At 43.8% G+C, this 24,870-nt stretch overlaps 1 long non-coding RNA gene across 2 annotated transcripts; it reads right to left on the reverse strand.

Annotated features, from left to right (window-relative positions):
- Positions 1-322: 322 nt before the first annotated feature.
- Positions 323-7,846, reverse strand: LOC137203185 (uncharacterized). Of its 2 annotated transcripts, none has more exons than XR_010932977.1 (5): positions 7,247-7,846; positions 5,639-5,930; positions 3,039-3,193; positions 1,505-1,754; positions 323-968 (listed from the first exon to the last, which is right to left on the reverse strand). It is a non-coding gene; the product is annotated as an uncharacterized lncRNA (long non-coding RNA). The 2 variants fall into 2 exon arrangements; XR_010932976.1 differs by having other exon boundaries at positions 3,039-3,169; positions 7,247-7,842.
- Positions 7,847-24,870: the final 17,024 nt, after the last annotated feature.

Below are 24,870 nucleotides of genomic sequence, written 5' to 3' on the forward strand. Positions count from 1 at the left end.
TATCATGAAATTGTCCTTCATGTTTGGATGAGGTTTTTTAGGGGTGAATAGAGACTCTGACCGAGATAGGAGTTTACTCCCCTTGGAAACAGGAAACAGGAATGATCATCTTCTACTGGGCCTGTTCCCTTGGGGTGTGGATGGGGCTCAAACAAAAGGAGGCAGGAGATAGAGAAGAGGGAGGGAGAGAGAAAGAGAGACAGACAGAGACAGAGACAGAGGGAGACAGAGCTGTAAGCCTGCACAGCAACAGGGGCGCCGGGAGCTTCCTGGGTGGCATTCTTCAGGTGCAGAGTTTGAATAAAAAAGCAAAACAGGATGCTCCATTCAGTAAATATTATCATTTTTATTCACTCATTAATTAAGTTGCTTAATTGCTGCTGTCAAAAGACTCTTGAGTTTGTGACTGGGGCTGCGGTTTTGATCAGAGCTGTTTTGATCAGAGCTGGGGAGAGAGTGGCATCTCGGGCTCGGATTCCTGGGAAGGAGGCTGGGAGGGAGATGTGGAAGGACGCAGGACGGATGTGGCAGGGAAGGCGCTTCTGGGGCCGAGGTCTGTGACGTGAAGGCTGTAGGAGGATGTTTCTTTTCCACGATTGGTGCCCATCACCGGCATGTGATCACGTCAGTCATTTCTCTGTGCCCATCATTCTTATGCAGAATATTTCCTTCTAATCGAACTTCCCAAGAAGGGCAGACCGGAACAGACCCCGGCCTTGGTGGTCCACACATGTGCGTGTCCTCTGTGTCTGTTTCAGAGTATCCCGTCCCTGCACCACATCCGGGGGCCCCGCGTGCTCGGGCCATGGGCGCAGGGCTCTGCCTGTGTCCTCCCTCGGGGACACATGCATCCTGCAGAGCCCCAGCCAGGCCCACTCTGCAAACACTCCAGAAATAGCCCATACAGTGTCTTCGTGCTGACATTTGATTAACACTCCTTGGCCTTCCCATGCTCAAATATGCTTTATCTGAAATGTTTGAATAACCTTTGAGCACACCCCTCCTAATTTGTCACCCTGCAGACCCCAAAATCATTGGCTAATCCAGCAGCCACGGAGCCTCCTGCCCGGGGAGAGATGGTCCCCTGCCCTCAGGCACCAGGCTTCCCCGAGGGATGTCTCCACACATCTACCATGGGGGTGGGGAAGCCAGGAGCAAGGTCACAGACGAGGCTGCTAAGTCAACATGTCTTATACACCTGACCTGCCTGATTCCCCTGGGGAGAGAGCTGCATTCACTCTACAGCGACCCCCTTATCCACGGAGGGACATTCCAAGACCCCCGATGGATGCCTGAAACATGGTGGGGTACCAAACCCTATAGATACTCTGTTTTTTCCTATACATGCAGACCTATGACAAAGTTTAATTTATACATTAGGCGCAGTAAGAGATGAACACCAATAACTAACAACAAAACAGTGATAACAATATTCTGTAATAAAAGTTATGTGGTCTGTCTCTCTCTCTCTCTCTATCAAAGTATCTGATTGTGCTGTACTCACCTTCCGTGCGCTGGCGTGAAATGACATAGCGCTTCTGTGATGAGGTGTGGTGGATGACGTAGACATTGTGATCTAGCGTTAAGCTGCCGTTGACCTTCCGATGGTAGTTCAGCAGGAGGATCTACTTCGGGTGACCCTGGATCATTGAGCCGTGATGCTGTTGATGGTTGAAGGTCAGGCGCAGACCAGGGCAGTGCTTGGGGATGCTGGGCGGGGCAAAGAGAGACTTCACCGCACTCCTCAGAGTGGCCTGCAATTTTAAACTGATGAATTGTTTATTTCTGCAATTTAAAACTGATAATTATTTATTTCCATTTCAAATGTTCAGACCAAGGTTAACCTCGGGTACCTGAAACTGCAGAAAGCAAACCTGCAGATAAGGGGGGAACCACTGTGCTTCTCATCTGTGGAATAAGTGTTATGCTTCAGCTCTCAGTTACTCAGTGTAGCTACCCCTCCACCCAGCGGGGCCAAGTGTGTGTGTGTTGTGCGTATGCGTGCGTGTACGCATCGTGTGTGCTGTATATGTGCGCACGTGTGCAAGCAGTTATACAAGTATGCATGTGTGTGTGTGTCTGCGTGTATGGGGCGTGCACGTGTTGTATGTTGTGTGTGCACGTGCGTGCATGTGTCTGTTTCCCCAATCTTTTCTCAGTGCCCTCGACCGCATGCCTGTTGGGCCCCTTGCTGACAGTCTATCTGGAAACACGCTGCCCTGTGGGGAGCTTCACACCAGGCAGGAAAGCCAAGACAAGAGCAGCATGGCAATGGGCCAGGGGACAAGCAACTTCGCTGATGAGTCTCTGAATCTTTACTTTCCTGTTAAAATACATTGGACCTCTGATGCCAAAGCCTCGTGAATTTTGTGAGAACGGAAATCCTCATTTTCGGGAGCTGGGCTGCCATGGACTTGGCCTGCAGACCCCAAGCAGTTACTCCTCTCTGGTGCCATGAGGAGTATCTCAGTGCATAAAAATGAAAGAGAGAGGAAGGAAGGAAGGAAGGAAGGAAGGAGGGAGGGAGGGAGGGAGGGAAGGAATGAGGGAAGGAAGGAAGGAAGGAGGGAAGGAGGGAAGGAGAGAAGGAGGGAGGGAAAGAAGGAAGGAAGGAAGGAAGGAAGGAAGGAGGGAGGGAGGGAGGGAAGGAAGGAGGGAAGGAAGGAAGGAAGGAGGGAAGGAGAGAAGGAGGGAGGGAAAGAAGGAAGGAAGGAAGGAAGGAAGGAGGGAGGGAAGGAAGGAGGGAGGGAGGGAAGGAAGGAAGGAAGGAAGGAAGGAGGGAAGGAAGGAGGGAGGGAGGGAAGGAAGGAAGGAAGGAAGGAAGGAGGGAAGGAAGGCGGGAGGGAGGGAAGGAAGGAAGGAAGGAAGGAAGGAGGGAGGGCAGGCGGGAGAGAAAAAGATTAAGAAGCATCTCAATTCACAGCATCTTTCTCACTCCCTTCACTTTTCTGAGAAATTCTTTTTGCATTTAGGGCAAGGGGACCTGCTTCTGCATGCAGGAAGATGAGAGATAGTTATTACAGCTTTCCAACACTTACCTGAAAAATCTAACATCTTTATTTGGCTTGTCAGACTCAGCTCTGTAAGATACATTTCAATGACTTGAGGGTGCATCCGGGCCTCCTGGTAAGGTGGGATCCTGACCGTGTATCACATCCATGCATGGTGACTGTTGAAAAGAAGCACATGGGTCCTATCATGGGTAGAGAGAAACGCTGAAGTTCACAGACACCTGGAAACCCAGAAGCTCACATAACAGAACTGGGAGCAGAGACAAGGGAGCTGGGAAACAGGGAAGAAACAGAGCTGATGTTCTAACCTGATAATGCAGGAAATTTATGACAAATTAGAAGGAGGCTACACCAGGTTTTCATAGTTACACTTCCAATCACATTAAATGATTTAAATGATCTCAAGCTCCTGAAAATAGCAGCATGAACATGAAAGTTGATCTGAAACAGAACCACAGCGGCACTTTGCTAGTCTATAAAATCTTTTCCAGGAAAAGGGCAAAACCACCAGGGGAAAACTGGTTTTACACCATACTGTGCTTGTCTTGTTACAAACACTCACATAGATGGTCTTTTCTTGAGTCTAAGATGAGACAAATTCACGCAGATATAAAGAATATTCTGGAACAGATTCTAAAAAATCTTAAATTTGACTTTCCAGATCGAAAGACAAATTTTCTAAAGAACAACAACTCTTTGACTAGCAGCTTGTGTTCGTTTTCTATTGCTGATATGACAAATTACCACAAACTCAGTGGTTCAAAACAGCACAAATGTGTCGTCTTACTGCACTACACGTCAGAAGCACAACATGAACCTACCTCACTGGGCCAAGATCAAGGTGTCAGCAGGGCAGCATTCCTTTCCGGGGGCTCTTGGGAACGACCCATGTCCTTGCCTTTTCACACCTCTAGACGGTACCCACGTTCCTTGGCTTGTGGCTCCTTCCTTCACCCTCAAAGCCAGCATCGTGGGCTGAGCCCGTCCCCTGCTGCCATCTTTCTGTCTCTCTCTGACTCTTTCCCTCACTTTTAAGAACGCTCATGACTGCCCTAGGCCCACCTGGACAATCTCCCTATTGTGAAGTCAGCAGATCAGCAGCCTTAGTTCCACCTGCCACCTTAAGTGCCCTTTGCTACATAACTTACATAGTCACAGGTTCCAGGATTCAGCATGGATATCCTTGGGGGGCCGTTACCCTGGGTACCACCCTGCTCTTAAGGGATGCAGGAATCAAACGAGGAAAAAAGGCCATCCCAGCAGGCAGGGATGGCCACACTGGGCTGGCCAAGTGCTCTCAGGATACACCATCGAAGACAAAGATGCTCTGGGAAAAGTGAGGTAATCCTATCCCTTTCTTAGAGGTGTGTATGGCTGCCTGTGGCTTCTGTCAGAAAGTACCACAAACCGGGTAGCTTAAAGAAAGAGGAGTTTTTTTCTCTCGTAGTTCTGGAGGCCAGAGGCTGAAATCAAGTTGTCAGTAGGGACGTGCTCCCTCTGAAAGCTATAGGGGATCCTTCTAGCCTCTTCTAGCATCTGCCGTTTGTCCTGCAGTCTTTGGCTTGTGGCTGCATCACTCCCATCTCCGCCTCCGTCATCACGTGGGCTTCCTCTTCCTGTGTCTGTCTCAGTATCTCTCTCCGCTTCTTATAAGGACACCAGTCCCATTGGATTAGGGCCACCCTACTCCAGTACAGCCTCACCTTAACTAACAGCACCTACAATAACCCGTTTCCTAAGAAGGCCACCTTCACAGGTGCCAGAGATTGGAATTTCGGCACATCTTTTCTAGGGGGACAGAATTCAACCCCAAACAAATGACTATTTTGAAAACAGCACTATTCTAGTTAATGAAGTTTAGAATTGTTTGAACTGGTGTGTGACGCATGAGTCTAGAAATACGAAACCATATCTTATATCTACATCAAAAGAATCTATTTTAAGTCCTGAGATAGAGTCCAATGATACCACGACTTTTATCCATTCTCGGGACAAATTGAGTCCCCCATATACCCAATATAACAGAGCAAACAAGTATAAGGTGACAGGAAATATGATCGTAACTTGAGACCTTCAGAGGATGGAAATATACTCATGTGTACGAAGGGAATAAATTGAGGAACGGCTGTAGAGTCCAGAATCCAGGCACTGTTAGATGCCTGTCAGAGATCGACATGATCAATACACGTATGAATAATGCTCAACAAGAAGCTTCGAAGTGATGGTTTTCTTTTCATTCAAAACTGTCATTTCCTAGAAGCCATAAGGAACCGGACACGGAGTTCTCCTGCGGGCCCTGTGCTTCCGGGGCTGAGGCCTCCCAGGCTGGGCCCTGGGGCTCTCAGGACAGTTCCTCCACCCCCAGAACTGCTGCAGGTGTAGCCCCGGCCTGGCCTCCACACCCGTGACCCCTCTCCCACCTCCACCTGGAGGCTCTCTGGAGACAGGGCCCGACCACCCCCGCCAGCCGCCCAGGCCTTGACCCCAGCCTCCCGGGTTCTCTGGAGCTGTGGCTTCTCCCCTCTCTTGCCCTCCCCTCTGGCAGGGCTTGAAGCCTGAAAGAGCTCTCCTTTGTTCTCTTTACCGCTGAAGGAAAGCATTTCTTAGCACGAGCTCTAACTACCCACCTTTAGTGTTTCCGACTCCGGGAGGCCACGCAAAACCAGGCTTTGGAGCAGGTCTTTAGGGACTAGAGGTTAGGGGCCCCCAACGCCCACTAACGACACCCCTGGCCACTCGTGTGCCTGAGTGCAGGACTGAGGCAGAGAGATCACGGGAACCACTGGCTTTCTGGAGAGCGAGGAAGGACAGCCAGGCAGCGGAGCAGAGCTGGGCTCCCAACTGGAGGGGAAGCCACGGCCTCCGCGTGGAGGGGACACTGAGGCCGTCTCGGAAGAACTGTTCCGTTTTAACACCTGCCTTTTCGAAGAGAGGGAAAAGTCATTTAATCTCTCAGCACACTGACATTCAGACCTCTCAAGCCGGACAGCTCCAAAGGCCGGGTCACCACCCGCTGGGGCAGAATGGATCTCTCCTCCAAAGGGGCCTCCGGCCTCTCCCCCCACCCCACCAAGGCCTGGCGGGGAGCTACCCATGGGCTTCCTCCCCAGAAACTCTGGCCACTCTGGGCCCGTTTTCTTTCCCAAAAACTCTGTGAGACTTGGCAGGTGGCAAGCGTGTTCTGCTCTGTTGTGTGTTCTGGTTTGATGTGCTCTGAGCCGCTTCTGCCGGGCTGCCTTGCATCCTGCCAGCTGCTCGGCGTCCGACTGGCCGCCCTGCATCCCTCCGGCTGTCCTGCATCCCTCTGCCCGCCCAGGGCCCGTTTATTCAGGTGGGCAGCTGCCTGCTAGCCTCATGCACACGCGTCGAGACACATGGCAGCAGGAGGGGTGAGGCCGGGTGTTTGATGCGTGGATGGGAGGAGCCGGGTGGGTTAAGAGGCCTCTTCGCCCCTCAGAGGCCCGGTTCACACTTTCATGTCTGTCCGGGGTGAATGGGAGGTCAGGAGGTGAAACGGAGTTCACCCAGAAGTTGACTGATAGCGTTGGGTGCGCGGGAGGGGTTGTCTAGAACCAGGCCCCGGGCTGGGAGGTTGTCCTGTCTGCCAGGAAGCTCCTGGCCGAGGGGCCCCAGTGATGGATGGGCTGGGCCTGCACTCGGGGCCGCACAGCTGTGGGCGGCCAGGCCCCATGGCGGAAGCCACCACCCAGCCAGCCAGCACCCCCCGGGGCCTGGGAACCCAGCAGGCCCAGCGCCCGCCGGGTAGCAGCACGCTGGATGCCGTTCCTTATTTCTGTACTGGCCGAGGTGGGAGGAAAAATGATCCAGTGGTGGCATCCCTGCCTAGGAGAAGATTGTTTGCTTTTGTGGGAGCGAAAGGCACCTAAGGGCAACCTAAGGTTGCTAAGGGCAGGGCGATGACTAAGCTAGAAACGTCCCAGGGAGAGGCCAAGGCAGGCCGATTTGAAAAGTCCTTTTATGTCCAACTTCTGTCTAATCCCAGGAGGAAAGCAAAACACAACAAAACAAAACCGTGACTCAGAAAGTTCCAGTTGCACAGAGCCTGGGTTCTTAGAGCCAGGGTCGCTTCTGCGTGTGTGTGACCTTGAAAAGAAGGACCTGAAAATTGCTCCAGGGGAGCCTCACACGTGTCTTAAAGAGAACTCCCTGCCCTGGAGACGAGAGGGTGTCTGAAGGGTCTACTCAACCCCACCTCTGCCCCTCCCCATACTCACCTCCGCTATCACAGCAAAGGATTCAGAATAACGCAGTCCCGAAATTCCCCTAATTGTGGCTACTTCAAGTGATGGATCCAGGGTGTCTTTTTTTTTTTTTTTTCCCCAAGCAAAGAATGTGGCTGGAGCATGAGCACGGAGGTGGGTTTGGGTGATGGGCACCTCTGAACCCTGCTAATTTCCGGGCAAGCCGTCCTGGTCTCAAGTCTGCAGCGGCAGCTTCAGACTTCAGCTCACAACGCCATCCTTTGCAGATACACCTCCTCTGCCCCCGGAAGTGCAGACAAAGCAAAGGAATACTGCTCACTATCTCCAAAAGCGGGGGAAACGATTCGCTGGCAGACATTTTGCCGAAACCTATTCGAGGCGAGGCCTGACCTCAGTCCTAAGGGCACAGGACACGGTGATGTCCCCAGTCCCGGGGCAGGGGGGCTGTGAGGTCCCCCTCGCCCCTCCCCCCAGCCAGGCGACAGCTGCAAAGGCCATTCTTCCAGGAAAAGCCAAGAGCAGCCACGGGAGGGTTCTAAGAGTGTATGAAGAGGGGACGAGACTACGCAATAATAAACAATTAAGTTTTCACTTGGCAAAGAAGTAAGCGAGGCACTGCTTCTACGCGGCCCCAACCATTAGCGCGCTCGACTCCATTTCAGATGGGCCTTCAAGAGGGCAGCACACTTCGTGTGCTTTTAAATTCTGAAGTCCTCAGGAGTTTCTCCAGAAGTCTGAACGCTTTTCAAGTAACTCTACTTGTAAACGATGACCTGACACTGGATCTTTCAGAACGAAGGCAATTTGAACATCTAGACGGATGCAACATTTTATTTTATTGTAAAAATACATTCTACTCAGTAAACGGAAAAAATTGACTGTTTATTAAAAGATCAGACATGAAAGTGACTTAGGGATTAATGTCTGAGAAATATAGAGTCTCTTTTTCTGCTTTTCTGCTTCTACTGTTTTCTGCATTTTGAAAACATGCTTTTCAACGAACTTCTTCGGAGCAAGTACCATGCGTTAGACAGTGGAGATAATTAGTACCAGAAATTAGTGGAAAGCAGAACAGAAGTTTTTTGAAAGGACTAATAAAATCGACAATAAAATAGAGAATATAAAAATACATTACCAGCAACAGAAATGGAAAAAGAGGAAAGTTAACAAATAAAGATAATTTTTTAAATCATAACAAAATTAAGTATGCACTGCACCATGCCAATCATTTGAGCATACAGAACAAACAAAATAGATTATTTTTAAGGAAACGTGTTACCAAAATTATCCACCAAGGGAAGAGATGGTAAAAAAACAAAAGAACAAAACAAACAAACAAAACTATTATACTAGCAATTTTTAAAGGAATTTAAAAGCTTCTCATTTTCACCATAAAAAGTTTTCAGGCACAGAATTATTTATCGGCTTTCAGGAGACACATAATTCTTTCCATCAGTTAAACTATCTTATACCATAGAAAACTATGGAGAACCTCCCAGACAAATCTGTGAAACTAAATCTAAAAACAAAACCAGATAAACATAGGAAAAACTGAAAAATATAGTTTCCCCTCACTTATTGATGTAGGTTAAAGAAATTCTAAGTATAGTGAATCCAGGAAAATAAATGAGGATAACACACTATGAAGACGTGGGTTTATTCCACACTACAATTCAAATCTAGGAAGTCTGTTAACATGATTTAGTGCATTAATTATTAAAAAGAAGAAATTTCACATAAGCATTTCATCAGACGCAAAAAAAAAAAAAAACGAGAGAGAGAGACAGAGAGAGACTGAATAGAATTTAACAGCTGTTCCTGTTTTTTAATAATGTATCATAAATTAAGACAGAAAGTTCTCAAACAGGCTGGGGAATATATCTTCCAAAACTCACAGCAAACATTTTATACTAAATGATGAAACACTTGAAGTATTCCAGTGAAGGTAAGAATATGATAAGGATAACTAAATTCATTTTTTAATATCACTTTGGAATTCTAAATCAATGCACTAGAAACATATTCTGAAGAAAATCATTGGGAAGGAATACGTGAAATTATCATTTGTTGCAGATGATTTTTACTATATGTTAAAAAAAGGAATCAAACTAAATGGCTCAGCAAAATGACTGAATACAAGTTAAAATAAAAATCAGTAAATGTCCTTTTTATGCAAGGGACATCAAATTAGAAAATAAAATGAAAGTGAAAATCCAACTTGAAAAGTCAATGGAGGCAAGTCAATGGAGGAAATGATGGACCTTTCAATAAATGGTACTGGGACTATTGAATATCTACGTGGGGAGAAAAACTGATTTAGCTATACCCTTCCCTCACACCATACACAAAAATTAATTCAAAATGGATGAAGGCCTAAATGTAAGACCTAAGGATATAAATTTTTTTTGAAAAATATAAGTAAATCTTTGTGACACTGTGTTAGGCTAAGAATTCTTAGATAAAACACCAAAAGCATAAATGATAAAAGAGAAAGCTGATAAACTGATCTTAATCAAAATTAAAACCTTTTCATTTCGAAATATACCATTAATGAAGTAAAAAGGCAACACACAGATTGGGAGAAAATATTTACAAATTATACGTCCTAAAAAAGATTTGTATCCCGAGTATATAAAGAACTCTTACAACTCAATACTATGAAGATAAATAGCCCAGTTGAAAATTTTTCCCAAGAAGATATACAAAATGGTCAGTAAGTACTGATGAAAAGATGTTTAATACTATTAATCATTAGGTAAATATAAATTCTAACTACAATGAGCTACCACTTCACACTCACTAGGATTGCTATAATCAAAATGTCAGACAACACTAAATTTTGGTGAGAGTATGGAGAAATCAGTACATTTATGCATTGCTGGTATAAATGTAAAACGGCACAGCCATTTTGGAAGACAGTTCAGCAGTCCCCAAAAAAGTTTGACGTCAATTTATCATACGACACAGTAATCCCATTCTCAGGTATCTACTCAAGGAAAATGAAAACATATGTTCACACAAAGACTTGTACACAAGTGTTCATAACAGCGTTATTATTCATAAGCAAACAGTGGAAGCAATCCAAACATCCACCAACTGATGAACGGATAAACAGAATGTCATACATCTATACAACAAACACTGTTTGGAAATAGCAAGAAACAGCATACTGTTCCACGTGGCAACGTGGGTGAACCTCAAAAACATGCTAAGTGAAAGAACCAAGTCACAAAAGACCACTTATCGTATGATTGCATTTATGTGAAAAGTCTAGAAAAGGCAAATCTATAGAGACTGAAAGTAAATTAATGGTGTTCTGGGGCTGAAGCAGAAATGGAGAGTAACTGTAAAAGGGCATGAAAAAATTTACTGGGGTGAAGAAATATTTTAAAGCTGGATCATGACGATAGTTTCATAATTAGGTAAATATACAAAAGTTGTTGATTTGTATACTTAAAAAAGTGAATTTGATGGTACATAAGTTATACCTCAAAAAAGCTGTTAAATAAGATAGCGGTGGGAGGTCTACTTCAGCTGTGATTGAGTAGCTTGTGGAAGACCAATGATCCCACTGGGAACAAATAGGAAATCTGGATTAATTTTTTTTTAATGCTTATAGGACTTACCAAAGCTACTAGGACTTGAGGGGCCAAGACCCTGGGGAGGAGAGATTCTCAGTGAAAGCTGCATATACCAATTATTGGTGTCAAGCAGGGGGCTGAGAATCCAAGCAGAAGGCTGTGGCTAAAATTCAGAGAATCCAGCAGAAAACTCACCGTCTTACTGGGTCATCTCACAATGCTGGAGAGAGAATAATTGGACCCTGGTACTTCCAACGAAGATTCAGAGTAAAATGTCCAACATCTGGAGGATTTCCCCTCAAGGCATTTACTAAATTCTGTTTTTAAAAAACATTAACTTTTAATTTTTAAATAATTTAGACTCACAGAAAAGTTGAAAAAATAGTGTGGAGAGTTCCCATATACCCTGACCCCAGCCTCTGCAGCAGCAGCCATGGCTTCTACCCACTAGATGCCAGTCGTGAGAATTAAAGTGTCCACAGGCATTGCTAAATGTCCCCTGGGGGAAAGATCGTCCTTGGTTGAAAAGGACTGCTCCAACATGAGCAACTTATTTAAGCATTTTGCTGTTGTCAAAACCAGGAAGCTAACAGTGGTGTATACCTATTAACTAAAATACATATCTTATACAGATTTCCCCCGATGTCCATTTTTCTGTTCCAGATTCCAGTCCAGGAATTCACATGTGTTTATTTGCTGTTTCTCCCTAAACAACTTCCCTTGGTGATGCTTCCCCAGACTTTGTCTTTCAAACCATTGATTTGTTTGATGAGACCTGGTCAGTTCATTTGTAGAATGTCTCTTGATTTCATTTGTCTGGTGTTTGCTTATGATTAGAGTGAGGTTATGATTTGGGGCAAGAATACCGCAGAAGTGATGTAGTGTCCTTCTCAGTGCATCTTTTCAGGGGGAATATCATGCCAGAATCTCGTATTACCTGGGGTGTTAACCTTTATCATTGTATAGGGTGCTGTCTACCATATTTCTCCACTGTAAAATGACAATTTCTCCTTTGTCATTGGTCAATACCTTGGGAAGAGCCTTGGAGTATCTGCAAATATTCTGGGTTTTTTTACAACTGTTGCCCACTGAGTTCAATGTCTATCAGTAGGTCCTCCCCACATTAATTAACACCGTGGGGTTCGCCTATCAGTGATTTTGTATTTTCCTCATTTCTTCTACATTTATTAATTTGAATTATTCTGTAGGGAAGATTTGTCACTTCTCTCCCATTTATTCATTTTTATACAGCATAGACTAATCAATATTTATTTTATTCTATGGGTTATAATCTAATACATCATTTTTTTATTTTGTTGCTCAAATTATTCTAGCTTTAGCCATTGGGAGTTTTTGCATGTTAGTTACTGTGCCCTACTGGCATGTTGCCACCATTTTTCAAGATCTTTATTATTTTCCAGATCCACAAGATGTCCCAGGCTCATGTGGCGTTTTCCCTGCCCCACCTCTGGATTCCTTCACTTTTCCAAGCCATGGCACATTTTATTGCAAATGGTATTTAGAAAACAATATCTGGGCTTTGTAAGTTCATTGCTGTGAGATATAATTTCTCCTGAGCCCTCTCAGCAGACAGAGCTAGGAAATATATGTGTATGTACTAACACACATATACATATATGTACACATCTATATTTGTTTCTATATCTATCTAGCTATATATATATATTTTTTATAGTTAAACATCTATTATCTTTTTGTCATATCTTTATTGGGGTATAATTGCTTTACAATGTCGTGTTGGTTTCTGCTGTACAACAAAGTGAATCAGCTATATGTATACATGCATCCCCATATCCCCTCCCTCTTGAGCCTCCCTCCCACCGTCCCTATCCCACCCCTCTAGGTGTCACAAAGCATCGAGTTGATCTCTCTGTTATCTAGCTGTATATATTTTAAACCACAAGTTCATGCCTCGAATTCCAAATCAAAAACCAAACATTCCATTTTTGTCTTCCTATTTCCTTAACTGTAACTTTTTCTCTCACTTCTCTCTCTCTTTCTTTCTGTAGATGATGAAAGCTGGATGTTGAAAACCTGGTTCCCATCACCTGCAATATATATACTTATTTGCTCAAACCTAGGATGCACAGAGTAGTTACAGAGTTTCTAACTAATACCCCTGGGAGAAGCAAATTTACTAACTGGGGTGTTTTTGTGAAGTTCTTTTTATCTTTAGCCTAACATTATAAAGTCAAAATATTATATTGCAAAGTTATTTACATTAGTTCTTTTCTTCTCCATCCCATTCACTGTGGTTTACTTTTTCATTTATAATCCATTGGGTTCATAAGTTACTGTTTGTATCCCATTTGTGGTTTCTCCTTTATCCTGGTTAATAATATGTATTTGTTTATTTATTTATTTAATGGGAGGAGGTGGTATGTGAAACATTATTATGATTCTAAGAGTCAGAGCTATGCAAAAAAAGTAAACTCAGAGAAGAATCATTTCTTCTTCATCCCCATTCAGTTGCTGAATTCTTAGCCTTCACAAGGCAAAGAGCTAAGAAGCTACGCAGAAAGCTGCTTAACACCAAATGGGAATTTTAAGCAGTTTCAAGATTCTGAAAAGATAGCTATTCAGAGCCTGCCAGAGAGGAAGAGTCCTAGTAAAAATTCCAACGTTTCCACCGAAACCCCTAACTTATTAGAATAACCTTCCCTGACTTTCTACCCAGAGGAGGATCCTGTGAACTCTCTCCAAAGGAAGATGATTTTATTCAGTCTCAACAATTTTTATACACAATGTCTAACATTCAATCAAAATTTAGTAGATATATGTAGAAATAGACACTAATAATAGAGCTATGGTAAGAACCTCTAATAATAGAGCTATGTTTAAGAACTTTTTAAATGTCTTGTTAATGTCCTCAATAAAAGCAGATTTACTGTTAAGTTAATGACACTTAAATTCTGGGCCCCTCACTTGCATGGACCTCTTCTAAAGCTCTCGGAGGAGCCCAAGACCTGGGTTCATATGATCATATTTGTAAAATTTGCAACAACCAAAAAAAAGCGTATATACTACCAATTAAGACTGTTTTCTCTTTCCATTCCTACTTTCTCTCTGACACATCCTCATATCAGATGTCAGGCTTATCAGGTGATGGAGTAGCCATAGGCATTTTGGAGATTTGCACAAAGGGAATTTGAACTGAGGATATGTTTATTTTGGGATTAGTGGGATATGTTTATGTAGCTCACAGTCACTTCCAAGAATAGTTAAGTTATTGTGAACTGCCCCACTGTCAAGAGGGCTTCTAGAAATACACTTACTTCTGGTTGCTAATACAGGTCCAGCAGATGATATTTGGATAGGACAGCAAGGTGCATTTACCATGAAGTTAATAAAACTTAATCTTTGAGTTCTTCATTTGCATAAGCCCTTTCTCAGACCCTGTACCTGATTTTGTATTCATCATTGTATATTCTTAAAAATGGAACTCAAAGCTATATAGTCTTCAAGCCCTGCGAAATGAGGATCCATGTCCAACAGTGGAAAAGAAACAAAGTTTTAACTTTGCGAAACCAGAAGCTGATCAACAAAAAAGTCTTCCAAATCCTCCAGCTCATATACAGCACAAACTCGATAGAGGTTTCCCAAATTTGATAGCAAATCTAGTAATTTGTATTAAAATATCAATAAGACATTGTGAACCTGAAAGAAATTTCTCTAAACTATCAATAACAACAAATTTTAAACCATCACACAGAGGAAAGACATATCTTTCTATTCTTTTCATAGAAAACGGTATCACAAATTTATTGTCAGTGAAGAGACTATCAAAGTTAAGTAGGTAAAAAAGTAGGAAAAAAGAATTAGGCAGCTGGTTAATAAAATACGATGTAATTTTAGTGCATATTTTGGATTCTGTGTTATTTGCAAGCTTTTATAAATCTGTAAATTTTTTTAATTGTTTCATCAAAAAGCCTTATCCTTTTTTTAATTTTTGGCTGTGTTGGGTCTTCGTTGCTGCGCGCAGGCTTTCTCTAGCTGCAGTGAACGAGGGTTACTCTTCATCGTGGTGCGTGGGCTTCTCATTGCGGTGGCTTCTCTTGTTGCAGAGCACAGGCTCTAGGTGCACGAGCTTCAGTAGTTGTGGCGTGCGGGCTCAGTAGTTGTGGTGCACGGGCTTAGTTGCTCCGAGGCATGTGGGATCTTCTCAGACCAGGGATCGAACCCGTGTCCCCTGCATTGGCAGGCAGATTCTTAACCACGGCGCCACCAGGGAAGTCCCTAAATCTGTAAAATTTTGTGATTTCTTTTCTAATCCTAAATAAAGATTGACTTTGGTGCCTAATGAAGCTTTCATAATTTTAAAAGTGTTCTTTTTCTTAAAGTTGGCTTTAAAATTGTTAGTAAATTGAAATATAAAGTTGAAGAATTTTAAATGTCTTTACATACGTTTTCAAAACAGTATTTCCTTAAAAAGACATTTTAAAATAGGGTCCTAAAGTTTGTAGTTCTCTTATGAACAATCTTACTGTTTTTTCTGCTTTATTCAGCTCTTGGAATGATGGATTAGGAAAAGCTATGGGAAAGTTTTACAGCGTAGGTGTAATTTCTTTGTAAACCGTAAGGCACCATATGACTTGAAGATATTACTATACTATGAAGCGCTTTTTTAATAAAATTAAATATTTTGTACACATAATGCATAGACATGATTACAATACCAAATAGTCCAAAAGTGTATAAAGTGCTGATCTGTGGATTTTATCTGGTTCCCCCTGTAATGAAAGGTGAGGAAATGGATGTGCTCACCTACTATCCAGCTCTCCTCTACCCCTCCACATCCAGTTTTGGGAGGGGTTTTCCCAGACTGACTTTTCTAGATAAAGTAAACATTCCAAGCCTTTTATAACTGGGGAGTTTTTTTGTTTGTTTGTTTTCTTTTCTTTTTTATTCTCATGCTTAATCACTGCTTTTGCTGGAATTTTAGGTTCAAGTTTTCTTTCCTTAGAATTTTGTAAGGTATCGTCCTTGCCAGTTCGTATCCTGTCAAGCTAATAAGGTAATTGGATGTCAATTGGATTTTTTTCAAGGAACTTGTTCCAATTCATTTTTTTTCATATTTATCATTGGAGACTTTATTAAAGTAAACCAACTTGAACAAATGGTTAGCCTTAATAACTGAGTAGCATAAAATATAAAAGCTCTGATAAATTGTTCTTTCCTGTTCTAGTTAACAACAAAAAAGCTTTGCATATTTATTCATGAGAAGACAAGCTCAAATATTTTTTGATTGTCTATTTCTGTTGAAGTACAGTTGAAGTCCTCTTATCAGAGACATTGACAAGGCAAATCATTAAAAGTATCATGTAACTTAAATTTCTTTATTTTAACCAAACCTTATAAGCCTAAACTCATTCACCAATGAGGCCAAGACCCTTTTTGAGGTTAGATTCATCATCAGTTTTTGTTTGTTTTGCATGAACCACACCCCAGTTCATCCTTTGTTTTCTTCTAACATTACTTTCAAGTGGAAAGAGAAGGAGAAAATTTGTGGAGCAATTGAAGTGCAGAATCTTGTACTTTTGAGATTCTTTTTCCAAAAATGAGTAGCTTTCCTGTCCACACTTCAGTTATCAGCAATTTCTTCTCAACTTTATTGTCTTTTTTAAAAATTCAATTTATTTTTCATAGAAAGAGTAACTTTGATTCACATGATATTTTATTAAATAATCTACTTATAATGATAAGGAAAAATGGTATAAACTGGTTTAAATACATGTGACAATTCATAACCTCTTCTCCACAAACTTTAACAATCCAGCAATGGCTGTGGGAAAGAAAACTTTTTTTAATGTTTCAAAACCACTTAGTCTTTGTATAGCATAGCCAGATATTCAAATCTTTAAGTGCACTAGTTCACGAATAGTTAACAGTGGATTGATTTTATACTGTTCCCACTTATAGCCAACCAGGTATGATACTCGTAATGAAAATATCGAACTCTGTGTAATGTATCAATAATTAACCTCCTACACTTTTTGAACACTGCCAGTAAATACGTATAATATCCATTTGTAATCAGTGTTTACAAATTCAAGCTTTCTGAAGGCTTTAAATATGGTGATAGGAATGTTAAAGACACAGTTATATCTCATCAAATAGATCTTTAGTTTCTATTCTGTACATATTCTATTTTGGCCATTCATGATTGATTTTTCGTAAGAAAAACCTATTAGGGACTCCCCACAAAGCAATCCTTGTATTTCATATCAGCTGAACATGTTCATTCATTTATTTTATAACTTCATTAATTTGTTGACTCATGACCCACTCACGTACCATGTACCGTCTATGTCTGTAGCGCCGTTCTTAGGTTATTATAAATTAATTCAAACATCATACAGCTTCTCGTGTCTTTCTCTTTGTCCTTCTCTCTGTCCTCATGGACCTCAGTATCTTCTTATTGGAAGAAAACTGATTTGAAAAAGGCACTGGGGTTACCTTGCAATCATGTAGAAAGAGGTTCCTGCTGGTTGCCCCTTAAAGAGGAAAGTCCAGGGTGGTACAGGGAAAGGCTAGACTGCTCTGAGGGGAAGAGGGGTCTGATCTGGGGAAATCTGAGCTCAGAACATTCCAGATAAAGAGACAGGAAGTGCAAAGTCCCAACCAGACAGGATTGACAAGCGTGGGAAACAGAAGGAAGCCCAGGGTGGCTGGGGATCAGTGAGCAAAGGTGAGACATAGGTGGAGGAGACGCAAGGAGGGCTTTCTAGCCCAGGATTCCATACAGAAAGCAGCAAGTGAACGAACACATGTATTTTGTAATATTTCAACATGAGCACTAAAATTATAGAAAACATCCCCCCCAAACCCTAAGCTATCTCTTTTCTTGATACATTTACTATATATAAAATCTTGAGCTATTTTAAGAAAATGAAATTTTCATCAAGAAAGAAAATTCATAGATATTTCTAGAAACTTGTCCCTTTTCCCACGTCATCTTTTTTTATAATGACATTTGGGAAGATTTGTTACTTTTCATAATATATGGTTTAGGTTTGAAATATTTTTCTTTAATTTCCATATTCCAAAAATTCACAGTACTATTTATGTGGTCATATCACTATGAATATGACTTCATGTCACATAAATAGTCATGTAACTTTTTATGTTGTCTCCTGCTTATGTAGAGGAGTTTTCAGAAACCCTACATTATCGTCTTGTTTTAGGCCCTGCTCCCTTTCTGGGGCTGGTACTGTAATATATGGATTGAAGCCTGCTACTTTGAGGTTTTGTCAGCCTGAAACCTCACCTTCCAGTGTGCATCAAACCACGGTACACAGTAAATCAACACATGTGTCTGCACAGCTATATATTCTTTCTGTGGCTTTAAATATTTTTATAATCACGGGTGTTCTATAGGACTCAGGGGACCCTTTAAAGCCAGCATTTGAAACAGCTGAATGGAGATTCAGAAAACTCATGTGCTACACAGCTAAATTGTAGGAAAACTTCTGTGAACCTTTGATGTGCGTAGGGGTTTGACTTTCCTGGGAACTGTATTTAATTCTACAATTATCAATTTCTATGGTAAGAACTAATCCTGTGTTCACCAGATTATAGGATGTAAGAGGTAGGATGACCTTCTTTCTCCTCATACCTTTGAAATAGAAAGTAGATACACAATTTACATGACACCACAAAGCAACCCTCGGCCTCAAAGAGTTAGACAATATCACACTTCAGTTCACTGCCTTGATTCCTATGGAAGGGATGAACCCCTTCGATTATTATTATTAATGTCTAGTTAAAGCAAATTAACTTGGGGAAAGTATGGACTGACTGGTCATAGACACCGTAGGTTCAGTGCTAGTCTCTGGGTCTTGAGGTGGCCCAGGGCAGATTCAAGCCTGGCACTGGAAAGTGTGGCAGAACCATCACTGGAGGGAGCTGATGGAAAAATCTTGATGTCTGATATTTCTACGTTTACATGTAAGATTTTTCATAAGTCATTTGTTATTGGACGATATTAAGCCAGGACTTCTGAGACATTTTTACTTCTTTAACCATTATGGATATGAATTACATATCATTTATGTATAATAATAATCACAATAACAATAGTTGCTAACATCATTGAGCACGATTGCAAGCGTTTTATATGTGTTAACTCATTCAATATTTAAAAGACACAAGGTCATGATAAGAAATGCATTTCCAGGTCTTGAGCTCTAGAATAATTTGATTTTTTAATATAAGGTGTTCTTTTAACTGTAAAAGGACTCTGTATTCATTAAGGAAAGTTTGGAAAAAGCAGAAAAGGAGAAAAGAAAACGATCATCCGTATTTCTACCATGCAAAAAGCTCACGATAGAACTTTTTTCTTTTTTCTTAATTCATTCCAATTTGGGGTAGGTAACTGTGGATATATTTGTTTGTTTGCACAGTTAGAAGCACATTTTAGAAGTTGGCGATCATCTCTGACAAAAGAGATATTTTCATGCACATCCTCAGAGACCCCTCCTCACTGCCCTCCACCCCTCCACTTCTGGTCCCGCTCTGGAGACTTAGCTGGACTCCCCACGCAGTTCCACGTAATCTAAGAACATGCACTTTTGTGTTATTTCATACTCCGGGGAAGTGGATCGTTACAATGACCCAGTTTTTCCCTTTGGCAAATCACTCTGTTGAAGAGAATAAAACAATCAGTGCGGACAAAGTTGCATACAACAACTCCAACTGCACTGATGTCTGAATCCAGGACGTACACCAGGATACCATGACGATTTGGGAAGCTTGTGCTACGTGGCTTTCCCGGAAGATCACTTTTTCCATTTGGGGGGTATGACATCATTTATTCCTGACAAGTTCCCTCCTGGATTTGTTCTGAATGGTGGTTTCATAGGGTGAGTCCTGTCTACGCAGGGGCCACCGCGTCAGTGGAAGAGCTGGTTACCAAATTGCAAAAGCAGGTAACTCACCGCAAGAAAGCCTGGAGGCGTTCCATACGACTGTGGTTTTATAAACACCATCCTTAATTCTGGAGGCCTCCGCCACTGATCAGAACCTTTCAACAACGTGCACGTCAGCTCCAAGCCTCCTGGTTTCCAGAAGGCTGTATCTGAAGGTCCATGTGAGGTCGTGAGTGGTGTAACCTGCCCCAGAGCAGCTTTTCCAGATGTGCTGTGCCGGGTGCAGTCTTGGGAGGCTGTGATGAGGAACGCACGCCCTGCCAGCGCTCTGTGGACGGGAGGAAACATTCTTTCCTTTTCATCTCCATCGGTGCAGCCAGGAGACTGTCCCTCCTCTCCTAGCCTTTTTTATTTTTGCGGTACACGGGCCTCTCACTGTTGTGGCCTCTCCCGCTGCAGAGCACAGGCTCCGGACGCGCAGGCTCAGCGACCATGGCTCACAGGCCCAGCCTTCCCGGACCGGGGCACGAACCCCCGTCCCCTGCATCGGCAGGTGGACTCTCAACCGCTGCGCCACCAGGGAAGCCCCCTCTCCTAGCCTTTTTATAATTAGCCCTGGAAGCCAGACGCATGCATGATTTTAACGAGCTCACCTATCACACCGGAGTTTCAGTGGCTGCCGAGTTGGCCTATAAGCTGCAGCGAGCCTGTCCACCTGCTGCCCAAACCCGCGCTCACCTGCGAAGGCCTCTGGGGATCCAGAGGAAAGGCCTGCCCGGCTGGGTATGTCCTAGCTTTGTATTGTACGTTTTTGCATTGTTTTGTTTTCTATCAGTGATTAAAATTACAAAAGGGGAAACTTGGGGCAGGAGGGGGGATAAATTAAGAGTTTGAGATTAATATATACAAACTAGTATATATAAAATAGATAATCCACAAGGACCTACTGTACAGCACAGGGAGCTCGACTCAATATTCTGTAATAACCTGTATGGGAAAACAACCCGAAGAAGAATAGGTGCATGTATATGTATAACTGAATCACTTTGCTGTACACCTGAAACCAAGAAGACATTGTAAATCAACTCTACTCCAATATGAAAGAAAATGTTAAAAAAAGCAATCCATCAATCTTCCCCTTTAAAAAAATAAAATCACAAGTTTAGTTAATGTACAAAACAGTCTTTGGGAATAAATCCAGCCACTCCTCCCCCCAAATAACTGTTTTAAATGCTCGGAACCATTCTCAGATGCCGTCACCCAGTTCTCAGACACTGGGCTTCTTCCCCTCACCACCAACCCCAGACACCAGGTCCCGCACCAGCCTTTTGCTCTGATGGCAAATCAAAAATCCCGGAGCCCGGGCTTCCCTGGTGGCGCAGCGGTTGAGAGTCTGCCTGCCGTTGCAGGGGACGCGCGTTCATGCCCCGGTCCGGGAAGATCCCACATGCCGCGGAGCGGCTGGGCCCGTGAGCCATGGCTGCTGAGCCTGCGCGTCCGGAGCCTGTGTTCCGCAACGGGAGAGGCCACAGCAGTGAGAGGCCCGCGTACCGCAAAAACAAAACAAAACAAAAATCCCGGAGCCTTTCCCAGCCAGATCTGGTATAAAGCAGACCAATTTTCTGTGTGACCAGTCTCTTTAGCTGCATTTTTGGCAGATGAAAAACAAAACATATGGCCAGTAACAGCCCTAAAATACTGGGCTAGCTCGATATTGTCCCTCAGGTTTGCCGCACAGAAACAACCGCCCGGCCACATATCACTAAGCAATGTCTTACCGATCTTCCGGAAAAAATGTCATCATTTAGGAGTATTATATATCTTTCTAAAATCACTCAAGATTTATGGTGGTGACTTGAATGCCTTTAGAACTCTCTGCTTCACACTTCTGAACACCTATGGCTATGAAGAGGCCAGAGACCAGAAAATGTCCTGAGATTAGAAACACACGCAAAAAAAAAAAAAAATGAGAAGGAGGGTTGCTGGAAACAGTACGATTCTGAGGCTCTTCCCTCCCAGTCTCCTGCCTCGGGTCCGCTCAGCCCCCGCGTGTAATGAGCCACGCAATCTAGCTCTTACCCAGTTCTGTCTGTCACTCATTGGCTCATCCTACCTTGATTTGGGGGGAATGATGATTTCAACTAAGTCTCTTGCCAAGGCTGCTTTTTGAATGACTTAGAAAGGCACAGAACTGTGAAGGGATTTGCCTCCTGGTTGGATAAATCTTCAGGATAAGTGCAAGAGATGCATAGAAAGTTAAACCAACAGGCACATCTAGGATAACCTCTCTGAAAGAGTGATTAACGTCCTTAAAAACGGCCCTGGTGTAAGACCTCTGTCAGCGTTGGTGCTGTCGCCAACCCCATTAGTCCCCCAGCAGAATGGTTTCCAAGAAGTTCCAATAGAACTTTCTTCAAAATAAATGGGCCACTTCTTCTGGAGGTGATGCTGCCCATGTAAGAGTCCAGGGCAAGGCGTTTCCCTAGGATGGCAGAGGGATAAAGGGATGAAGGGGTGTCTCACTATTCTCTCCGGCCCTCCCTGTGACCAATGCCCCACAAGGTTCAAAACGCTTGAAGAGAGTGTTGTCATCACGCTTCCAACAGATCAAAGCTAACTGGCCTTGGAATTGGGTGGAAAGAATTAGCCTCATCAGCAAGAACCAAGGAGACTATCCTTGGAGACTTCCCTGGCGGCCCATTGGTTAAGGCTCCGTGCTTCCTACGCAGGGGATGTGGGTTCGATCCCTGGTCAGGGAACTAAGATCCCACGTATTGCGCAGCATGGCCCACCCAGCCCCCCCAAAAAAAGGAAGCTAACCTTCCTCTAAATTGATCGAGGTCATCATTCAAGGGGAAGTTCCAGAAATGGAAAGCAAAACCCACGCATCCTCGTCAGAGAACAGAACTGACCGAGAGTGTTTTGTCCTGGGCTGGGCGGCTGGGTTTTCATGTGAGTCCATCTTATGATGGAGGAAAAGGACTAGAATGCAGTCCTTCCTGAGAGCCAGTAGATCCATACAACGTCGACGTTCTTCTAGACAAAGTCCAGGGGACCACGCATCACCCCTCTCCCATTTAGCATGTGAGCAAGGCCTCTCTGTGGCTCCGGACCTGATGTTATCAATACGCCGCGATGCTCAGCCCTGAATTTCTCTCTCCCTCCTTGCTCAGCTTCTTCTCTTCCCGAGGAGAAAACTACTAGCCTAGTTCAACGGGGACAGAATGAAGGTGACACTAAAGGTGAACTAAATGCTAAGCACATTTTTCCTAATAACTAAGCACAAATACCTAGTTAGATGGGAAATACGTCTAGCATCGGGGCCTCTAGAGTGTCAGGAAGCATTTTTTAACTTAATCTGCTCAGTACCTCACATTGCATCTTGGATCTGCATGTATTTGCTTCCTTTTGCAAGGGAGACAGGTGAGCTTCTGCAGATGGATATTCACATGTGAAAACTGCGAGCCAACACCTCTCAAAAACGCAACTCTAGAGTCAAAGAACTGGCCAACTCAAGTTATTTTCAAACTTGGAGAACCCTCGGGGGACCCTGCCCTGTTCAGCTCAGATGCCTGGGGTGATGGCCTCCAGGCACTGGCGTTTGCCTCTGTGACCCCTGAGGAGACCCTGTTTGGAAACTGTAGACCATTAAGGGGTTTCCTTGTTGACAACACAAATGCCACCCCCTCTCCCGTGAACGCTTCCACGTGCCCAAGATGTACCCCCCCCCCTTTAGAAATGTCCAAGTGGGCGCATAGGAATTAGCCTATCATTCATTTTTGACTCCAACCTATTTAAAGGGGGTCCTTGTGATAGGAGATTTTGCAAAGTCTTCTCTGGGTGCCTGCAGTTAGGATGGAGCCCATCTCAGAAAGACAGTGCCTCAAGTTCTCCTGCTCCCCCAAAGCTCTCCCCTGACTGTCATGGTGAACACTGCTGGTAGGTGGGACTCATGCCCTCTGTTGGCATGTCTAGGGCTCAACCTTTGACTCTCTCAGCATCTCCTACAAGCCTCACGTCTTTAAAAACCATCTCCATGTTGATCACTCTTAAATTTGTATCTTCAGCCCAAAAGCCTGCCCTGAACCCCAGCCTTAACTCCAACCATTGCCTTGATATTGCCACGTGCTTATTTAACAGGAGTCTGAAACTGAACACATCTGGACCGAGCTCCCGAGACCCTCTCTCAGCTCCCCTCCTCCCCCACCCCGTGGTTAATGGTAACTCCGTTCTCCCAGTTACTCAGACCAAACACCTGGGCTGCTCTCTTTAGCTCCCAACGCACATGGGACCAACCAGCGAATCCTGTTTGTTCTTCCTTCCGAGTATGCTCAGAGCCTAACCGTTTCTTCCATTACTCCCATCCCGCTCCAAGCCCCCAACATCTCGGCCTGGGTCATTATCCTGGCACTATTCCTGCTTCCCGCCCGTCGTGAACTTCTCTTGTTTACTTTCAACAGTGTCCAGAGTGAGCCAGTCATAAGACAGGTCACGTCTTTCCTCGGCTCAGAAATCTCCGACATCTTCGGTCTCATTCACAGGAACGGCCAGCGCCTTCTGTGACCCCCGAGTGCGTCGTGAGCTCGCCTCTCACCCTTCACGTCTCTGCTCTCACCGTCTCCGCATTTCCCGTGCCCGTCTCCTCGCTGTCGTATAAACACACCAGGCAAGCTTCTGCGTGGATCCTGGGGCCGTGCTCTTCCCTCCCCGAGACCTTCTCTCCCAGAAAGGCTTCTCTTCATCTTCACGTTTCAACGCACTGCTCTGAAATGTCACCTCCTTCTTTGGCAACGCTTTGGCTGCCTCTTTCCTGCTTTCTTTTTCTCCCTGGTGCTTACCACTATCTAACATATCCTTTATTTGACTTTTTAAATGTATTGTTTGACTCTCTTATTAAATACAAGTTCCATGAGGGTGGGATATTTTTCTGATTTCTTCCCAGCTGAGTCCCAGAGCCTAGAGCACATGAGCAGGACACAATAAATATTTGTGGCGTCAACGATCTAGAACCAGAAGAACGGTATCAGAGAGCATAGGAGAGCCTGAAGGGCTGGACAGTTTCCTCAATGACAATCTCTAAAATATCTTTGCTACAAACTGTTAATATTCAGCACTGGTGCTTTTTGTGACAACTACTACAGGTACTTGTTCCTTATTAGCAGAATGA

Source organism: Pseudorca crassidens, chromosome 12, assembly GCF_039906515.1.
Source record: "Pseudorca crassidens isolate mPseCra1 chromosome 12, mPseCra1.hap1, whole genome shotgun sequence".
Lineage (NCBI taxonomy): Eukaryota > Metazoa > Chordata > Mammalia > Artiodactyla > Delphinidae > Pseudorca > Pseudorca crassidens.